The sequence below is a fragment of the Accipiter gentilis genome, chromosome 31, assembly GCF_929443795.1.
Source record: "Accipiter gentilis chromosome 31, bAccGen1.1, whole genome shotgun sequence".
NCBI classification, from domain to species: Eukaryota; Metazoa; Chordata; class Aves; order Accipitriformes; family Accipitridae; genus Astur; species Astur gentilis.
The window spans coordinates 16,665,663-16,681,445 of NC_064910.1; the positions used below are offsets into that span (position 1 = coordinate 16,665,663).

At 39.3% G+C, this 15,783-nt stretch overlaps 1 protein-coding gene across 4 annotated transcripts in view; it reads left to right on the plus strand.

The window, feature by feature from the left end:
• The window catches only part of TBL1X (transducin beta like 1 X-linked), a 204,579-nt gene that overhangs the window by 146,729 nt on the left and 42,067 nt on the right, over positions 1-15,783 (plus strand). The window lies entirely within an intron of this gene.

Sequence of the window (15,783 nt, forward strand, 5' to 3'; positions counted from 1 at the left end):
TGCATGGTGTTGCTTTAAGAATGTTGCATTGAGTCTTTCAGACTGATAAAATCAGACTAAATACTTCTTGCAGAAACCCATGTTTCTTTGAAATCATGGTCTTGAACATAATAAAAGTGCAAACATACGCAGGTACAAAGTAAACATTGCAGTTAGGCAAAACAAGGAAATAAATAACATTATGTTAACAAATGTTTTTGTAGAATTATCTCAGCCAAAGTCATTTTTGGCAGCACAGTCACAAAGCACATGGATTTTGTGTCTTTTTTCTTAGCTACTTGAAATAGTTCTGTCAGATACTTGCTAAGGAAAGAGGGATTGTCTGTATTGGTTTTATATTGGCTGTAAACAGAAATTTGGGTGCAAGCATCTGATGTTTTAGAACGTCATTAGGGTAATTACGTATGTAAACTGAGCTGCGCAAGTGTCAATGTGGCTCTGTCGTAGTATCATTTCCACCTTTATCTGTTTTCATATCGGAAAATAATGTCTTTACAGAGCTTTTCCTTTTAGAAGGAAAGCTTTGTCTTTTCTTCAAAAAAAATATTAAATTTAAATTTAAATTTAGGATCTATTTTGGTTTTGTAATCTTGATTCCACTGTTTGACTGCAAGAAGTACAAGTTCTCTTCAGTAATGGAAAATGTTCTGTTAGTGCAGAGGTGATAGGGGAGGTGAGAAACATCGATAAAAGATTTATTGCCAGGATTCCAGTTTACTTGGTACTGGCCCTATGTTCTGGGTTGGTAAAAGTAGAATTGACTAAAAATATTTGGTGTTTCATATGCTGAAACAAACAAATTCTGTGGAAAATACATGTCTTCCTGTCAGAAGACTTGAAGCCACTTCTAGAATGAGCCCTCCAGACTTGAGAGACGCCTTGGACAGGGGAGCAAAATCCCAGCAGGTAGAAGGTACTGGGTTAGCCTGCTTCTCTTGGTCATTATAACTAGCATTCATTAGATATGTTATTTTGATTTGTTTCTTCTACTTCCAAGACTATTTCAATCCCAGGAACCCAAATCCCTATGAAAGGAATCTCCACTGAAATTGAGAAGGTTGATAATGCTTCTTCAGGATTTGGTCTTTGACAGTCCAGTTGTGGCCCATGTTAGTAGCTGTTTTCTCACATTGTATTCTCTCTAATAACGGAGCTTATTAAAAAAAAAAAAAAAAAAAAAAAAAAAAAGTCTAGTTCCGGTATGCAATCGGATGACAGAAAGATAAGGAATTAACAAAACTAAAATTTAATTCAGACAAAGTTTATTTTTAAAAATAAGCTATTGCGTACCACACTGGAAAGGGCTTTTGAACATTAGAGCAGTGCGGAGATGGACATAATCGAAGCCTAAACAATCCTGAAATTGTTTTACGTTCTTATATTTGTATTAGGGGAGATTCTACATAACAGGGTATTAATACGGTCACTTTTCCTGATGCGAAAAAAGAAAGCTCTCTTTTTCATTCCTCTTGATAGATCAGTAGGTGGGTTAGTGTTGTGTAGTGATTTAGAAGGAGGCTTTACAAAGTCTATCAAGTGTGGTGGCATCAGCCAAATGTCAGGAAAAAGTTCTTCTAGGTAACCCGTCTCCCACAAGCAAGCAATCACTTTTGCCATTTTAGGGAGAACTTCACATCCAAATTTTCATATTAATTGCAAGTTGTACTGCTCTTATCTTCTTATGTAAAGGACCAAATGTTTTTCTTACTTAATCCACACATACTAAAGGCATTCACAAAAACATTGTATTTCTACTGTTCTGTTGTATTTTACCCATATAAGAGAGTAGAAGTTGAGGTTAAGTATTTGAAGAAATACTCAAATTTGCTTCAAACTGAGCATATTAAAATCTAGATGTTAGGTATTAATTTAGTAGATATACCTGACAGTTTGCTAGTAATTCCATTCAGCAAATAAGAGCTATAACCAATGATGAATCCACTAATCTATTTTAAAAGCTTCTTAAATTCAGTTTGAATCTTGTTTCATACTGTTATTGTTTTTTCCAAAGAAGTTTTTTTATCTGTATTTTCAGGTAAAGTAGGGTAATAAGACAGAAATTGTTATACAGCATCTTGTCTTGCCTCCTGCTAGTATAAATGCCATAAGATGTGACAGCAGATGAAAGATGTTTAATCAATAACTTCAGAAATAATGCATGCCAAATTTAGGCATGGTGTTAGGGCTAGTGTTTAAATACCATTTAAGTTCAAACCTCTACAGTTTAAGGAGTTTACCGAAAACAAGTTTATTGCATTGATTATTTATTAACATTAGCTGAACCCAAGGCTTCTAAAAATTCTATCAGACACGGCCATAAAGGTTGCTTACAAGACCATACAAAAGTTCAGGGTTTTCTTCTTGTATCTGTCCTTTAATCTTATCCTGTAAAACTTCCAGGCTTTCCCATAAAATGTAGGCAAATGGTGGGAGGAAGAGAGAAACGACAAAAGGAAATACCTATAGTGGAACAACTATATAAAGAGCAAACTGTCCCTGTAACATTTTGAATGTTTTGCGGCTGCAAGGCACAGAAGCACTTGAGATTATTTGAAACATTATAGCAAAGATACTGATGGGTGCTTTACACTTCATTATGAAAATGCTGACAGGTCATTCTAGTAGAAGTTCAGCTCTTCTAAAATTGAAGTTAGAAGTGAATCTCGGTAATAATATTTCCTCCTTAATTCTCTGTCGGACTAGAAAACTTACGCAGAAGAGTATTAATAGAGTTGAACTGTCTAAACCATTATTGTTGCTTTTTAACAAATCTTGGCATACCAAGGGGACTTCCAGTGAACTGGAAAAAGAAAATGTTGTGCCAGAATTTTTAAAGGTTAAACAAGATGATCCAGGTAACTATAGGTCAAGCAAAATCATTGGAAGGTTGAAACTAGATACCTCCAACAAAAAATGAGGAGATGACATCATGCCTAATGCCAGCCAGCAAGTTTTTATGGATAATAGATCTTGTTGGACAAACTTGATACTGCTTTTTACAAAATCACAAATGAAGTTGACAGAGATAGCTGCACTGACAATAATACACTTAGACTACTTTATGATATTTACTTAGTCTTGTTGACACAGTGGTTAAAAACAAAATGAAGTAACAGTGTGTAAAATCAGTATAATCTAGGGTTAACCAAATGGATTAAAAACGGGCTGACAAAAACATCTTGAAAAATGATTAGAGTTGGGGAGTATTCATCTCAAAGGTTGCTTCTAGTGGGAACTCGCAGGAATCTGTTCTTGGCGTAATACTGCTCAATAGCTTTATCAGTTACCTGGAAGGAAATATAAAATGATTCTCGAGTACATTTGCAGATGGAATGAAATGGTAAGTTGTGGCACTTGATGAGATATACTGACTGATCATGTGGTTTCACAGAAATAAAATACAGCCAGGGAGACTGCTTTGAGTTGCCTGCTGCTGGAGAAGCAGGCTGGAGAAAATGCCTGGTCCAGGGGCAGTGCAGTCAAATCCCTCCAGTACAAGACAGGGCTTGAGCAAATTAAGGCTCTAATTGTTTAGCTGTATTAAAATAAGTAAGTAAATAATTGCCTCTTCACGTAGGTGACTGTCTCGGGGCTTATCTAAGCCCAGAAAAACAAAGCAGTCGGGCATAATTTCCATTTAGGCTCCATGGGTTGATGGCATAGGAATTCCACCACTAAGGTGGCTAGGTGTTGTCACTTCTACTGTAGGACCATGAATGCCCCCCTTGAGGTATAAAAAAATTGAGTGTTTAATTTCATTTTAAGATTGTTACTTCCTATGCAAATGTCAAGTCCTGCAATGTTCGGTTTGCTCCTTTTTGAGTATGAGCTTTTTGGTGCACACTTAGAAGTGGCCCAGTTCTTAAAAGTGCTGAGTACTTCCAAGCATTGTTTATCTCAGGAGTCAAACTTTTTACAGGTCAGATTATGTTTATTTGTAGGTGTCTTAATTCAAAGACTTCCTTTAAGCGAAAATGTTAGCCCCAATTACTAACGTGAAGCTTAGGTTATGTCTACACTACAAGCATCCTACCAGTGTGAAGACAGCAGCACACAAAATACTCCTATGGTGGCTGCAGTTACACCAACAAAGCAGGTGCATTGACAAAAGTGAAACAAGCTCTACCAAAGAAGCCACAGTTCTGACATCCAAATTATGTTGATTCAGCTTTGCACCTCTCAGACTCCTTAGAAGCATACTTTTGCTAGCAGCCATCTTCACTGCTCACATAGTCCTTCTGTTGGTTTTCTTAAGAGTGAAGAGCTGCATTTCTAAAAAGCCACATAGAATTCAGAATGTAGAGTTTTTCCTGTTCTGCTTTGTCTGTCCAAAAGAGAAACAGGTAATTATTTGGCTTTGGGAATGAAGGTCAGAGCAGTACAATGCAATGGGAGTAATAAGGATTCCAAGGAAAATTGAAAGGGGGGGGGGGGGGGGGGCAAAACCAAGGGAAATCAAATCTCTCACATACCTTTTAATCTGAAATGTGCTGCCATCTGTTGTGAGTGACAAATCCTATCATAGGTCCAAATGCTACAATAAATTACCTTCTTCACCCAGCCCAACATGTCAATTCAGTTATTAAAGCTTTTTCAAATTTGATATTTTTGATGCATTGATTGATTTAATTGTGTTCCTTTTCCAGCACTTACAGGCATGTTGCAGTATAGAATCCTTATCTGAAAATCAGCTCCCCAGCTGTCTGCGGCTTACACTGCTCTCTAGTAGGGTATTTATTGTAGTGGATGTCTGGCAATGACTTGTTAGAGTTAAGGTTGTGTAACACTTTCCATTTTCGCTTATACTTTCAGTGTTCGGTTTGAATTTTTCCATGTTTTATCACATACACCTGATAAACTATTCCTCAGTGTACAATCTGTACCGTGTCCTAGGCTATAAAAACAGTAGCTGAAGGTTTTTGCTAAAAAGATGTCAATGAAATTTTTAGCTGCTGACTTGGGACAATTTACCATTATACTTTAGAATTGTCATTTGTTTTCTTACCAACCATAAAAATTGAGGGAGCTAATAACGTAGTTGTTTTCCTTCTGTAGATTCAGGATGATAGCAGCGCATTGGTCTGTTGGGTTCATGGTTGACAGATTTCCTTGTTTTCCTAAAATACAAGATTTTCTCTCAGGTTTTAAGAATAGGCTCAAGGGCACATAGAGCACGAAGCATTTTTGTGAATCACGGCACAAAATCTTTTGTAGAGTTAGGCATGTGCAAACATGGGCCTTTCCTATTAGGCACATCCAGGGCATCTTACTCTCATTCTGCCTTTGGAAATTGAGAGAATCCAAAAATACAGATATTCTGAAGCTTCTAGGATTTCATCATGGTGATGTTGTCCAGCTAGATAGTAGTAGTTGAAGTAGTACTAAGTTACAATTTTTCCAATGCTATTTACAATTTTTTGAAAAGGAAGCAACAAAATTTTAAGGAAGATATTTTCTTTATGACTCATTCTCTTTTTTTAACAAAGAAATTTTATACAAAATGTAAATATTGCAATTTCCTTGGGTAAGTTCTCAGGCAATAGGGAATGACTGAAGATCAATATTCTGTTCTTCTGAATTTGTGCCTTATGCAACGGTCTTTCCTTACATAAGCCTATGTAATTTTTCTCTGAAATCCGTACTTTTTCTGCATGTGAGGTACATTTAGAGTATTTTGAACAACTGTGTATGGCACAGAGTTCCTGAGTCACAGATGAGAGAAGTGCATGCTGAAAATAATTCAGATTAAGCATAGCATGAAATATTGGCATATATAGGTCAGCTAAATTTGCTTCAAAGCTAACTGCTTCCTTTGCGTAGGAAGGCTGCTGCTAAGTAGAAGGGGGATGGTACAGCGCATGGGTTTTGCTTAAATTATTAAAATCTACACCTTGAAGAATAATTCATTAGAAGAATGAATCACTTGGTCAGTAAAGGCACTTGTCTGGTATGACAGTAAAAACAATAGTGTGTAGCGATGGTAGAGTCAGTGGATAATGATTTTTCTTTTGCCTTTTTTATCTTTTCTTCCAATTTGGCTCATTAGGATCATAGGAGAGTTCAGGCTGGATGGTATCTCAGGAGATGACAGAATCAGAGAACAGTTCAGGTTGGCAGTGACCTTTGGAGATGATCTAGTCCGACGGCCCTGCTCACAGCAGGGTCAGCTGCAGCGGGTTGCCGAGGGCTGTGTCCGGTCGGGTTCTGCAGATCTCCCAAGGATCGAGAGTCCACAACCTCCCTGGGCAGCCTGTTCCAATACTCGATCACCCTCACAGTAAAAAAAGTGGTTTATTTTGTTTCAGTGGAATTTCAGGTGTGTTTCAGTTTGTGCCCATTGCCTCTAGTCCTGTCACCGGGCACCACTGAGAAGAGTCTGGCTCCATCCTCTTTGCAGTCCCCTCGGTCGGGTATTTATGCACATGGATAAGGTCCCCTGCGGGCTTCTCTTCTCCAGGCTGAGCAGTCCCAGCTCTCTCTGCCTCTCCTTGTATGCCAGATGCTCCAGTCCATTGATCATCTTCGTGGTCTTTTCACTGGACTCTCTCCAGTGTGTCCCTGTCTCTCTTGTACTGGGGAGCCCTGAACTGGACACAGTACTCCAGGCGCGTCTCACCAAGGCTGAGTAGAGGGTAAAGATCCCCTCCACAGCTCCGGATGCTGTTGGCTTTCCTTGCTGCAAGGGCACATTGCTGGCTCACATTCAACTAGTCCAGCCTCCTCCTGCTCAATGCTGGGGAGCTTCAAAGGTCTTTTAAAGAACCTATACATAAAGGTGCTGTTAAACGTGATAGTCATTGGAATGCTCTTGAAGCTCTGTACATAGCTATGCTCTAATAGTAAGGATGGAAACCTTTTGTTTGCTGAGAGAAAAATATAGCCTTGAAATGACATCCTGTCAGCCAAAGATAAACCACGCACTTTAGTGTTGTTTCAGTAACAATCTATGCGTGCGTTATTTGTGTTTATGTATGTGTTATCACTGGCTCTTGGGCCGCGTGTATTCCACCTGCAGTATAGAGTAACTATAGTTCATAGACCAAACTCGGCTGCGCTGAAAGACGCTTGTGTATTTGCTTAGCTTCTCTTAGCACAGGTACTTTTGCAAAGTTAGTACTGTGTACAGTACCTCACAGCAGATGTTAAAAGGTTATAGTCCTAAAATGTATTTAAATCCTCTGAGAAAAGACTATTACAGGTGTGCTGGGACAGTATTTAACGTTCAAAGTAGTGTTTATGAATGTATAGGTGAATAGGTATCTCTAAATGCAATATGAACGAAATCCTAACTATATTATTCAGGAACTGCTGTTAAGACTGAAGGCAGGGCTTCTTTCGCCTTTTCAGCTGTATAACAACGAGGCTTTGGAACAATACAAACTCTATTTTTAATTCTCATGGTTTAGCACAGATCTGATTTGTGAGCATGCAGCCCTATTTATATGATATGTTGTCCTCATTAGGGCCAGCCTACTCAGTTAAGACGAAATAACTTAAGCTTATGATGCAAATCTCTGATATACTGGAAGTTGGATGTAGAACCAACACTTGTTGGTTGACCTTTCATGAATTATTTGAGATAAATAAAGCCACAGTGGTGGCTTTAGGTTCTAGGAGTGGAATATGTGTTAAAGTGACTCTTGGATAAGAGCACCAGAGAAATTTGACCAAACAAAAGTTTTGGTTTAATTAAAAGAGTTTCCTAAAAGTCACCCCAGAATGAACATTCCTGTCTAGTGAGAAACCATCTGTAACTATATATATTGCATATAATGTAACATAATACGTATAAGCCCCCAGCATAATATGTACGTAGTAAAAATAGTGTACTATCAAAAGGGTATATAAGGGGTTTTAATAAACTGCTGTTCCTTCTTTTTTTTCTTTAATCTCTCCCCTGCTTTCTGTATTTCTTCAAAATGAGGGAGGAGGTGACTGTATGATTCCAGAAACAGTGAGACTAACTCTGACTTTGAAATGGTACTTTGTAGCTGGAGGATGGATGACTGCTGAAAAGACAAATCCATTTCTCAAATAAGAACTGTATTGTTACGCACAGTTTTTGTCTCTGCTAGTAATCATTTTTTTCTCCTTGGAAATACATTTTAAGAAAATCAGGGTCAGCATTAGAAGACAACAAGCTTTATTGGGCTGCAGTTCCAAAACCATTTTTTTTTTACTTAAACTTATCAAAGCTGTAGATCTTGGGAAGGATGAAGCTGATAGGTTAAAGGTAAATACTTTTCCTAGTTTCCTTTAAAGATAAGCAAATTGGTTTCTAAGCCAACAGCACCTGCATGAGTCAAAACCACTGTTGTGGTTTAACTCCAGCCAGCAACTCAGCCCCACGCAGCCGCTCACTCCCCCCCCTCAGTGGGATGGGGGAGAGAACTGGAAGTGTAAAAGTGAGAAAACTCGTGGGCTGAGATAAGAACAGTTTAATAGGTAAAGCAAAAGCTGCGCACAAGCAAAGCAAACCAAGGAATTCATTCCCCACTTCCCACGGGCAGGCAGGTGTTCAGCCATCTCCAGGACAGCAGGGCTCCACCACACCTGACGGGGACTTGGGAAGACAAACGCCATCACTCCAAACATCCCCCCTTCCTTTTTGTTCCCCCAGCTCTATCTGCTGATCGTGTCGTCCTGTGGTCTGGAATATCCCTCTGGTCAGTCGGGGTCAGCTGTCCAGGCTGTGTCCCCTCCCAACTCCTTGTGCCCCCCCAGCCTGCTCGCTGGTGGGGTGGGGGGAGAAGGAGAAAAGCCCTTGGCTCTGGGTGAGCACTGCTCAGCAGGAATGAAAACATCCCTGGGTTGTCAACCCTGTTTGGATCACAGATCCAAAACATAGCCCCGTATTAGCTACTGTGAAGAAAATGAACTCTATCCCAGCCAAAACCAGCACGACCAAATTGCATACTTTTTTTGTAGAGCAGTGAATGCTAGCAGTATTTGATGGTCGGCTTCTCAAAATCCAAATTGAACAATGAGAAGGAAAAAATATTTTTACAGCTAAAGTAGTTACTGGTTTTGTCGTACTTAGTTCTGGTTATATTTTCAAAAGAATGTAATAAGTTGTATGAGAGCCATTTTTGTGTGCATTTATATGCACAGACTTGAAGTTTTGTGACCAGATATCTACTTTATATACATCTGTATAAATGATAATTTCAAATGTTTTGTGGTGCAGTTCAACAGGGCCTTTTGAAAACTTCTTTCTCTGTGTCTTTTACCCCATTGCATAACAACAGCAATAGAAATGCCATGTAAGAAAAGCAATACTTAGTGCAGAATTTTGTAAGTTCCCGTGAAGGGAAAAAAATACACTGAGTACCTTGTTCTTTTGCCATTTGCAAAACCCTGCTTACTTCGTATTTCCTTCTAGGTCTCTTCACAGTTTTCTAAACTTGGCTATTTTAATTTTTCTTTGGCCTGAAAGTTGCCGTATAGCGTTTGATCTCAGACACTGAGCAAACATGGTGATTTTTAAGTTACGCAAACATAAACAATTACACCTTTGCAAATTTATTCTGTAGCACAGATTTTGATTCTGACCACTTCATGTCCTGTTTTTTAAAGCTTGCATAAATGCATTATTCTAGGGGTATTAAGAAAATAGGATGCTGGGTGGAAGGCAGATACTATAGGTCAAGACGGCTTTGCTAGTAAAACCAGCGAAGTGCTACATATTTGTCAACTTACTTCTTTCTCTTACGATTCTCCAGGCCCCGCGAAAGAAGCTGTATCTTGCAGCTTTGCAAGTTTTGCTAATAACCTGCACGCTGGGGACTTTCTGCCTGCAGAGCTATGGCAGTTACAAATCACCCCTCCTCACAACCAAACCAGCGTAGCTGTATTAGGAGTCTGTAGTCACCACCAGCAGAAACCATCCTGGTGTGGAAGTTCCTGAATGCCCACTGAGTGTCAGCTGTGGTGTCCTACTTGCCACCGCTTATAGGTATATCTTAGAACTGGTAGAAGAACATAGCGTATGGAAATAAATTGTGAAGTACACATGACTGTGAAAGTCTCTTTTGTAAATGTGACCCTTAAAACGATGCCTGTCTCTTTGGATGTTGCACAGACAGGGCTAAAAGATAACAGCATCCCATATAATTTAGAAGGAAAAGATTATTATATTTTCCTTGCCATGGCCTTTTTAAGTTATGTCAAACCTTGCCTGTAGTTGCAGATCTGTGTTGACATTTATTCGCAATTGTCAGTCTAATTTACGCAGTGAAAAAGGGGATTATTCAGACCTTGTTTTCAAAAGATTTTAAGTTCCTCTTTCCATTGCTCGTGCTCTGTTTTCTGTCTGTATCATATTTCTTTTTGTTAATTTGCAGCCCTCAGAAAGGCTTAAACAGTGAGTGCCAAGTACTGTTCATCAAAAGATCATTTCCAAGTTGTATTAATCTTTTCCAACATATTTTCCTGCATGAAAAAGAAAAAAAACCTGCCAAAAACATTCTTTGGCACATAATAAAATAATTTTGGGTAGCAGACATTTACTCTGAATTCTTGGCAGAAGGTGAACAGGTCAGATATCCAAGAAAAAAGGGTGTAACATTTATTATTAGTGAAAATTGCTTCTACAAAACTTTGGGTAACCAGGCACACTGTAGTTTTGGCAACTGACACAACCTACAGCTAGGGATCCTTTCTTTATATTTCCCAGGGACTGTGAAAGAGCTTGTAATACAGGACACATTTCCCAGAGTTCTGGAAATAATTTTAATCGTTCAGCAATCCTAATCTTGAAACAAATGTACAAGCCCTATTGTTCAGCTGATTTTTCTAAAAATATATTTCAGCTGCAGTTCTCTACTTTAAATTGCTAATGTGTGTCCTTGTTAAGCCCTTTATGTAATTGCGAAGGTAAGTCTTCAAAAATAAGCAGACGCTGCCAAAACCAGAGAGGCACTCCAGGATGTATTACTGAGAAAGAAAAAGCTCAGCTAGGAGAAGAATCTCAGTCTGCTGTGAGTAATAAACAAGATGTGGTGTAGGATTTTTGCCCACCTTTTTTTTTTTTTTAACTGTTTGTAGAACCTTATCAGTGGCTCGAGGCACCAGACACTTACTAACTGCAAGCAAACACAATTCGAAAAAACTGGTGTCCTTTTTGTGATGCCTTGGCATAAGTACACTAGGGTTTTATGACCATATTTTTACAGATACTTAATTACACTTAGACAGAAATCTAAGGAGAAGGAAGGATAGGGATCCATGCTACAGTCTCAGTTCTCACTCAGTGCATCATATAGAAGGGGAAATACTAGACTCTAAAATGGCAGCTACAGTTAAGTACAGTGAAGAACATCATTGTATTCTCTTGGGTAGCGAGCAAGAAATTATGTCATTTACCTCAGGAGTTAGATTAGCATGTGTTAGGGCCAGGATTAAGAAAATATAGTTGCACTAAGTTAAACTGTTTGCTTCTGGTTTTGCAGCCAGAAGTTGCAGTCAAATATGCCCTTAGTGCTATGTGTCCCTTGCTTCTCTACACTGGTAAATCTAGACCTACAGAAGTCTTAATTTAGTGTTAACTGTGCTCTTTGTATGTCATTAGTATTTGGAGGAAATGATTTTGTTAATGGTCGTATTTCACTCTGGAATTGTTTTGAACTGCAGTGGTGGGGCTCCAATTTATTTCAGAACACCATGTTGCACCACTCTCGCCTTCCTGCTTAGATGGCACTCCCAAGACCCAGACGTCAAACTTGGGAAGATGTTTTTCCACTGGTTGCATCTGCTTTCTTTGGCAAACAGTTGTGTGGGCAGCTTTGGAGTTACTTGGGTTTGGTAATATGGTAAAGCAGCTAATGGGACTGTGTGGGGACTTTTTTCCTCCTGCGTGTGATTTTCTTTTGGCTCATTGCGCCATGGAACGTTTCTACTTGATGTGTCTAAATCTCCTAGGATTTTTGCCCATATACCCATTTATGGTCATAAAGATGACTTTCCTTTAGCCCCTCACAACCACCTTTTTTTCCCTGCAGCCTGTACAGCTGTAGTCAGCTCTTGCGTGCCTTCCATTCTTGCATGAATTTTACATGGGTCAGAGTCTGAGCGGTAGTGCCGAGTACAAGACTACCTTAAGAAAACAGGCACCCATACAGCCAGAAAACTTGAGATTGCCAGTGGATCCCATTATAGCAGTTGCAGGTTGGTTCTACTGAGCCAGAAGTTTTAATCATTTCTAAAACCTTGCTCATTTTTGTATCTTGTACCTGCCAAATACTTTTGAAGAGAGCAGCGTGTTACTTCAGGGATGAGGACTGGAAGAGCTGGTATTGGGAATTCCCAAAAAGACAGACAACACAATGTCAGAGAAGTCAATGAAATAAGGAATGTTGGTTATTTCCACCTGGAGATGGTTAAATTGTTACAGAAAAAGAAGGGATTGTCAGATAGTTTATGCTTCCTTGTTTATTTTTTTTCTCTCTTTCTATTGAGGTAATAACATCACTAATTTAGTGATTTCTGGAAACTGAACGTAAGATCCCTGTATTTGAAAATCTCACTCTGGACTGCTTGAGTTAAAGAAATAGGAAAATTTATTAAAGGGAATGACACAGACCTCCATATGAAATCTCACTGTTTTCCAAGACAAAGGGCCACACTGGGAATCAGTTATACAAAGACTTGTAGGAACGGGTTGTTACTTGTAGTCAGTGTTGGGATAGAGACTGTTCATCATAGAGATGCCTGAGATGTGTGTGAAAGGCAATTGGATGTTCGTAATTCTTTATTCTCTGTTTCATTCTACAGTAACAAATGTTTCAGTGAAAAATCTTACAGTATGAATAATTAAACTGAGTAATTTGCAAATAACTTAGAAACATCTGGGTTTTTTAAAAGTTATTTGAACAGTATACTAGTTAGATTTACCAGAGAAAACTAAGTCCAGTTAGCTCACAAACGGAAAATATCTGCAGTATTCAACAGATTGCTTAACTATTGCTAATCAGGGCATTCCCGAGGTAATTCCTGAGTAACCGGTAAAGACTGAAACACTTCAGAAGTCATTGCTTCCACAGACCCCTCTTTGTCATTGCCCTCACCCGTACGAACAGAGCAGTAGGTACTGTAGCTGTTACAATTTAAGATCGCAATTTAAACAAGACTGCTTTTTACGGTGCTAAAGGGATCAGAAAATGAAAGGAGCACTTAGTGAATGTCAGTTAGCTGGATCTGTGATTGCCAGATGAGCTAGCGTGGGGAATACGCGGCAGCACCCCAGTTGTGTGCCTAAAAGGAAGAATCCTTCACTCCCAGAAGAGGTGGGACACATCTCTGGAGAAGACGAGGCATTCCCCAGGCTGCGTGGCTGCCCAGCGCCCTTCCTACGCCTACGTTTGACAGGCATTTCTGCCACGAACCAGGCATATTACGACCAATTAAAACTACGTAGCCTGCAGATCAAACAAGCACACAAGGAGAAGCATTATGTTCGTTTAATGATCGATGACAAATCTTGTTTTAAGGGGAGGCCATTTTTAACTGCAAAAGGAGCAGCCAAGGGAAAAAAATCTCGATCATCTCCATTTTTGCAGTTACAGGAAAATCTATCAGTGAAATTCTACAAAACACGTCCCTACGTACGCATTTTTTGACGCTGCCTAGGGCAAGAATTCCCCAATGGCAGTGTATGTGCCACTGAGAGTATATACAGACACCTCGGTGTGGGAAAAGATGCAGCACAGACCAGGATCTGTTACCACTGTCAGTACAAAAAAGTGCAAGAATCTCTCAATGAAGAATTTCACTCAGGTTTCAAGTCGAAAACACTTGCATAACAGTTTTTGCAGTTGGAGGGGTGTCATTTAAGTCTTTTTTTCTGCATTCATTATTTCCTCTATGCTTTTATACTCCGTAATATCTTTCAAGACCAACTATTCCACAGTTGTGAAGTCCACCTCCCTTTAAGGTGATCATACCAAGATCTGTGCTGTTCATTTGGGTAATTTTTTTCATGTATGATAATGTATGTACAGATTGTACATAGTTTGATGGTTTATGTTTTCCCATCTTTATTGAGGTAGAAAAAACCTTGAAGCCATTCTCTCAAGCCTGCTGAAAGATGCCGTTTAAGGCACTGGTCATGTCACAGCACAAGTGACTGGTTCACTGGTATGAAACCGGCTCAGTGTGTGGCTGTGCTCTCTGCCCTTCGGCCCTTTGTGTTCATGTCTTTAACCTTAAAAGCTCATAGTCTCATTGCATGTGTCCTCGGAGGGTTTACTACATTAAGATTTCATTTATTGGTGCTATTTGAATAGAAATTACTATTTTATAGGGCGATTATTACGGTCACTGAAATGACAAAATTTATGACAAATAATGCATACAGACACAGATTTGCAACTGTCATTCATTTCACTGCTACTATAGCATTTTGAGTTTGGGTCTGTTGCATTTTTATGTGATCCCTACCGCATCCTTTCTTCAGATCCCCACTTGCAGAGCACCTTCTGTCTCCTCTCGCTCCCCAACTGCTTTGCCAGCCTGCACAGAGTCGCTGGAGGAGGAGGGGTGCTCGTGTCTTGGCTTTGCATTCCCCACTGTGGTTTCACGCACTTAGAAAGGAAGGCCAAATTAACATTTGTAACACAAGCTAACATTTAAAAAAACTTGCCTTTGTTTAATAGAAATCACCTTTTTGTAAGACTGGACTATAGAGCTGCACCATTGCTGAATTATAATTCAGTGCACCCACATGCAGAGCCCCGAAGAGAGCTGGTGACATCTGGTAACTATAAAAGCAAAGCTCAAGTGATTCTTCAGTGTTATCAGAAACCTGATGTGGGTACAACTTCATTCAGGATTTTGTTAACTGCGTGTGTTACTTTTTAAAACTGGTCTACTTTCCTATGAGCCTTATATAAATGCTATGGTAGTACAAGAAATCAGGAGGTAATTAGCTGTTGGTCAGTGAGCTGGTTGACTTGTTTCTGTTGTGTTTTTCTTTTGATTACAATCGTATGGGAGGATTTTTCCAAGAGGGGTGAGGAACACCGTGTCTAGCAGCACCCACTTAAGCAGTTTTTGCTTCATTGATTTTCAGTATTTAGATCTTACCAGATAAGATTTGGGGAAAGTTTGTCATAACTGCTGGAGATGCGCGAGCGAGATTGCTCTTCAGTGACGGCATAGCCAGGAGTTTTGTGTCTCCTCATCTAACAGGTGCTTTGGTAATAGTTTCTTAGCATTGAGAGAAGCAGTAGAATAACAAGATTCATTGCAATAGCACAACTGGGTTTTGTGCTGAGAAGTTCCTTCTCTCACCTGCAGTGAGGTGAGATGTGTTGCTCTTTAGGGATGTGACAGCTCAAGGATGAGAGGTACAAAGTCATAGTTAAAAGTAAGCCTACTGTAGATGCGCAGTAATGATTTTCCTTTTTTTTATATTTTCTATCGATGTTTGTTGGTTGCCATTTTTATGCCATCTGCCTTTCGACTGATTCAGAGATGACGTTACAATTTTCTGAGCTGCCGAGTCACAAACTAGCTGCTGGCTTTTTTAGCAGTCAACTTCAGTGCTTCTGGACAACAGCTTAATTTTCCCTTTCTTCTCTATTCTTAAGTAGATTTGCTGACTTATCCATCATGCATTTTAAAGTCCATTCCTTTTCAAGAAGGTATTGTTACTGTTGTTGGTGGTTAATTTAAATACATGTAAATTAAGTGGGATCTGATTCTCTAATTCTGGTTAGTTGCATGCCATGTATTTATATATACATAGAGATTTCAGCGTTCAGTGATCAAGCCTGAGATCTCTCA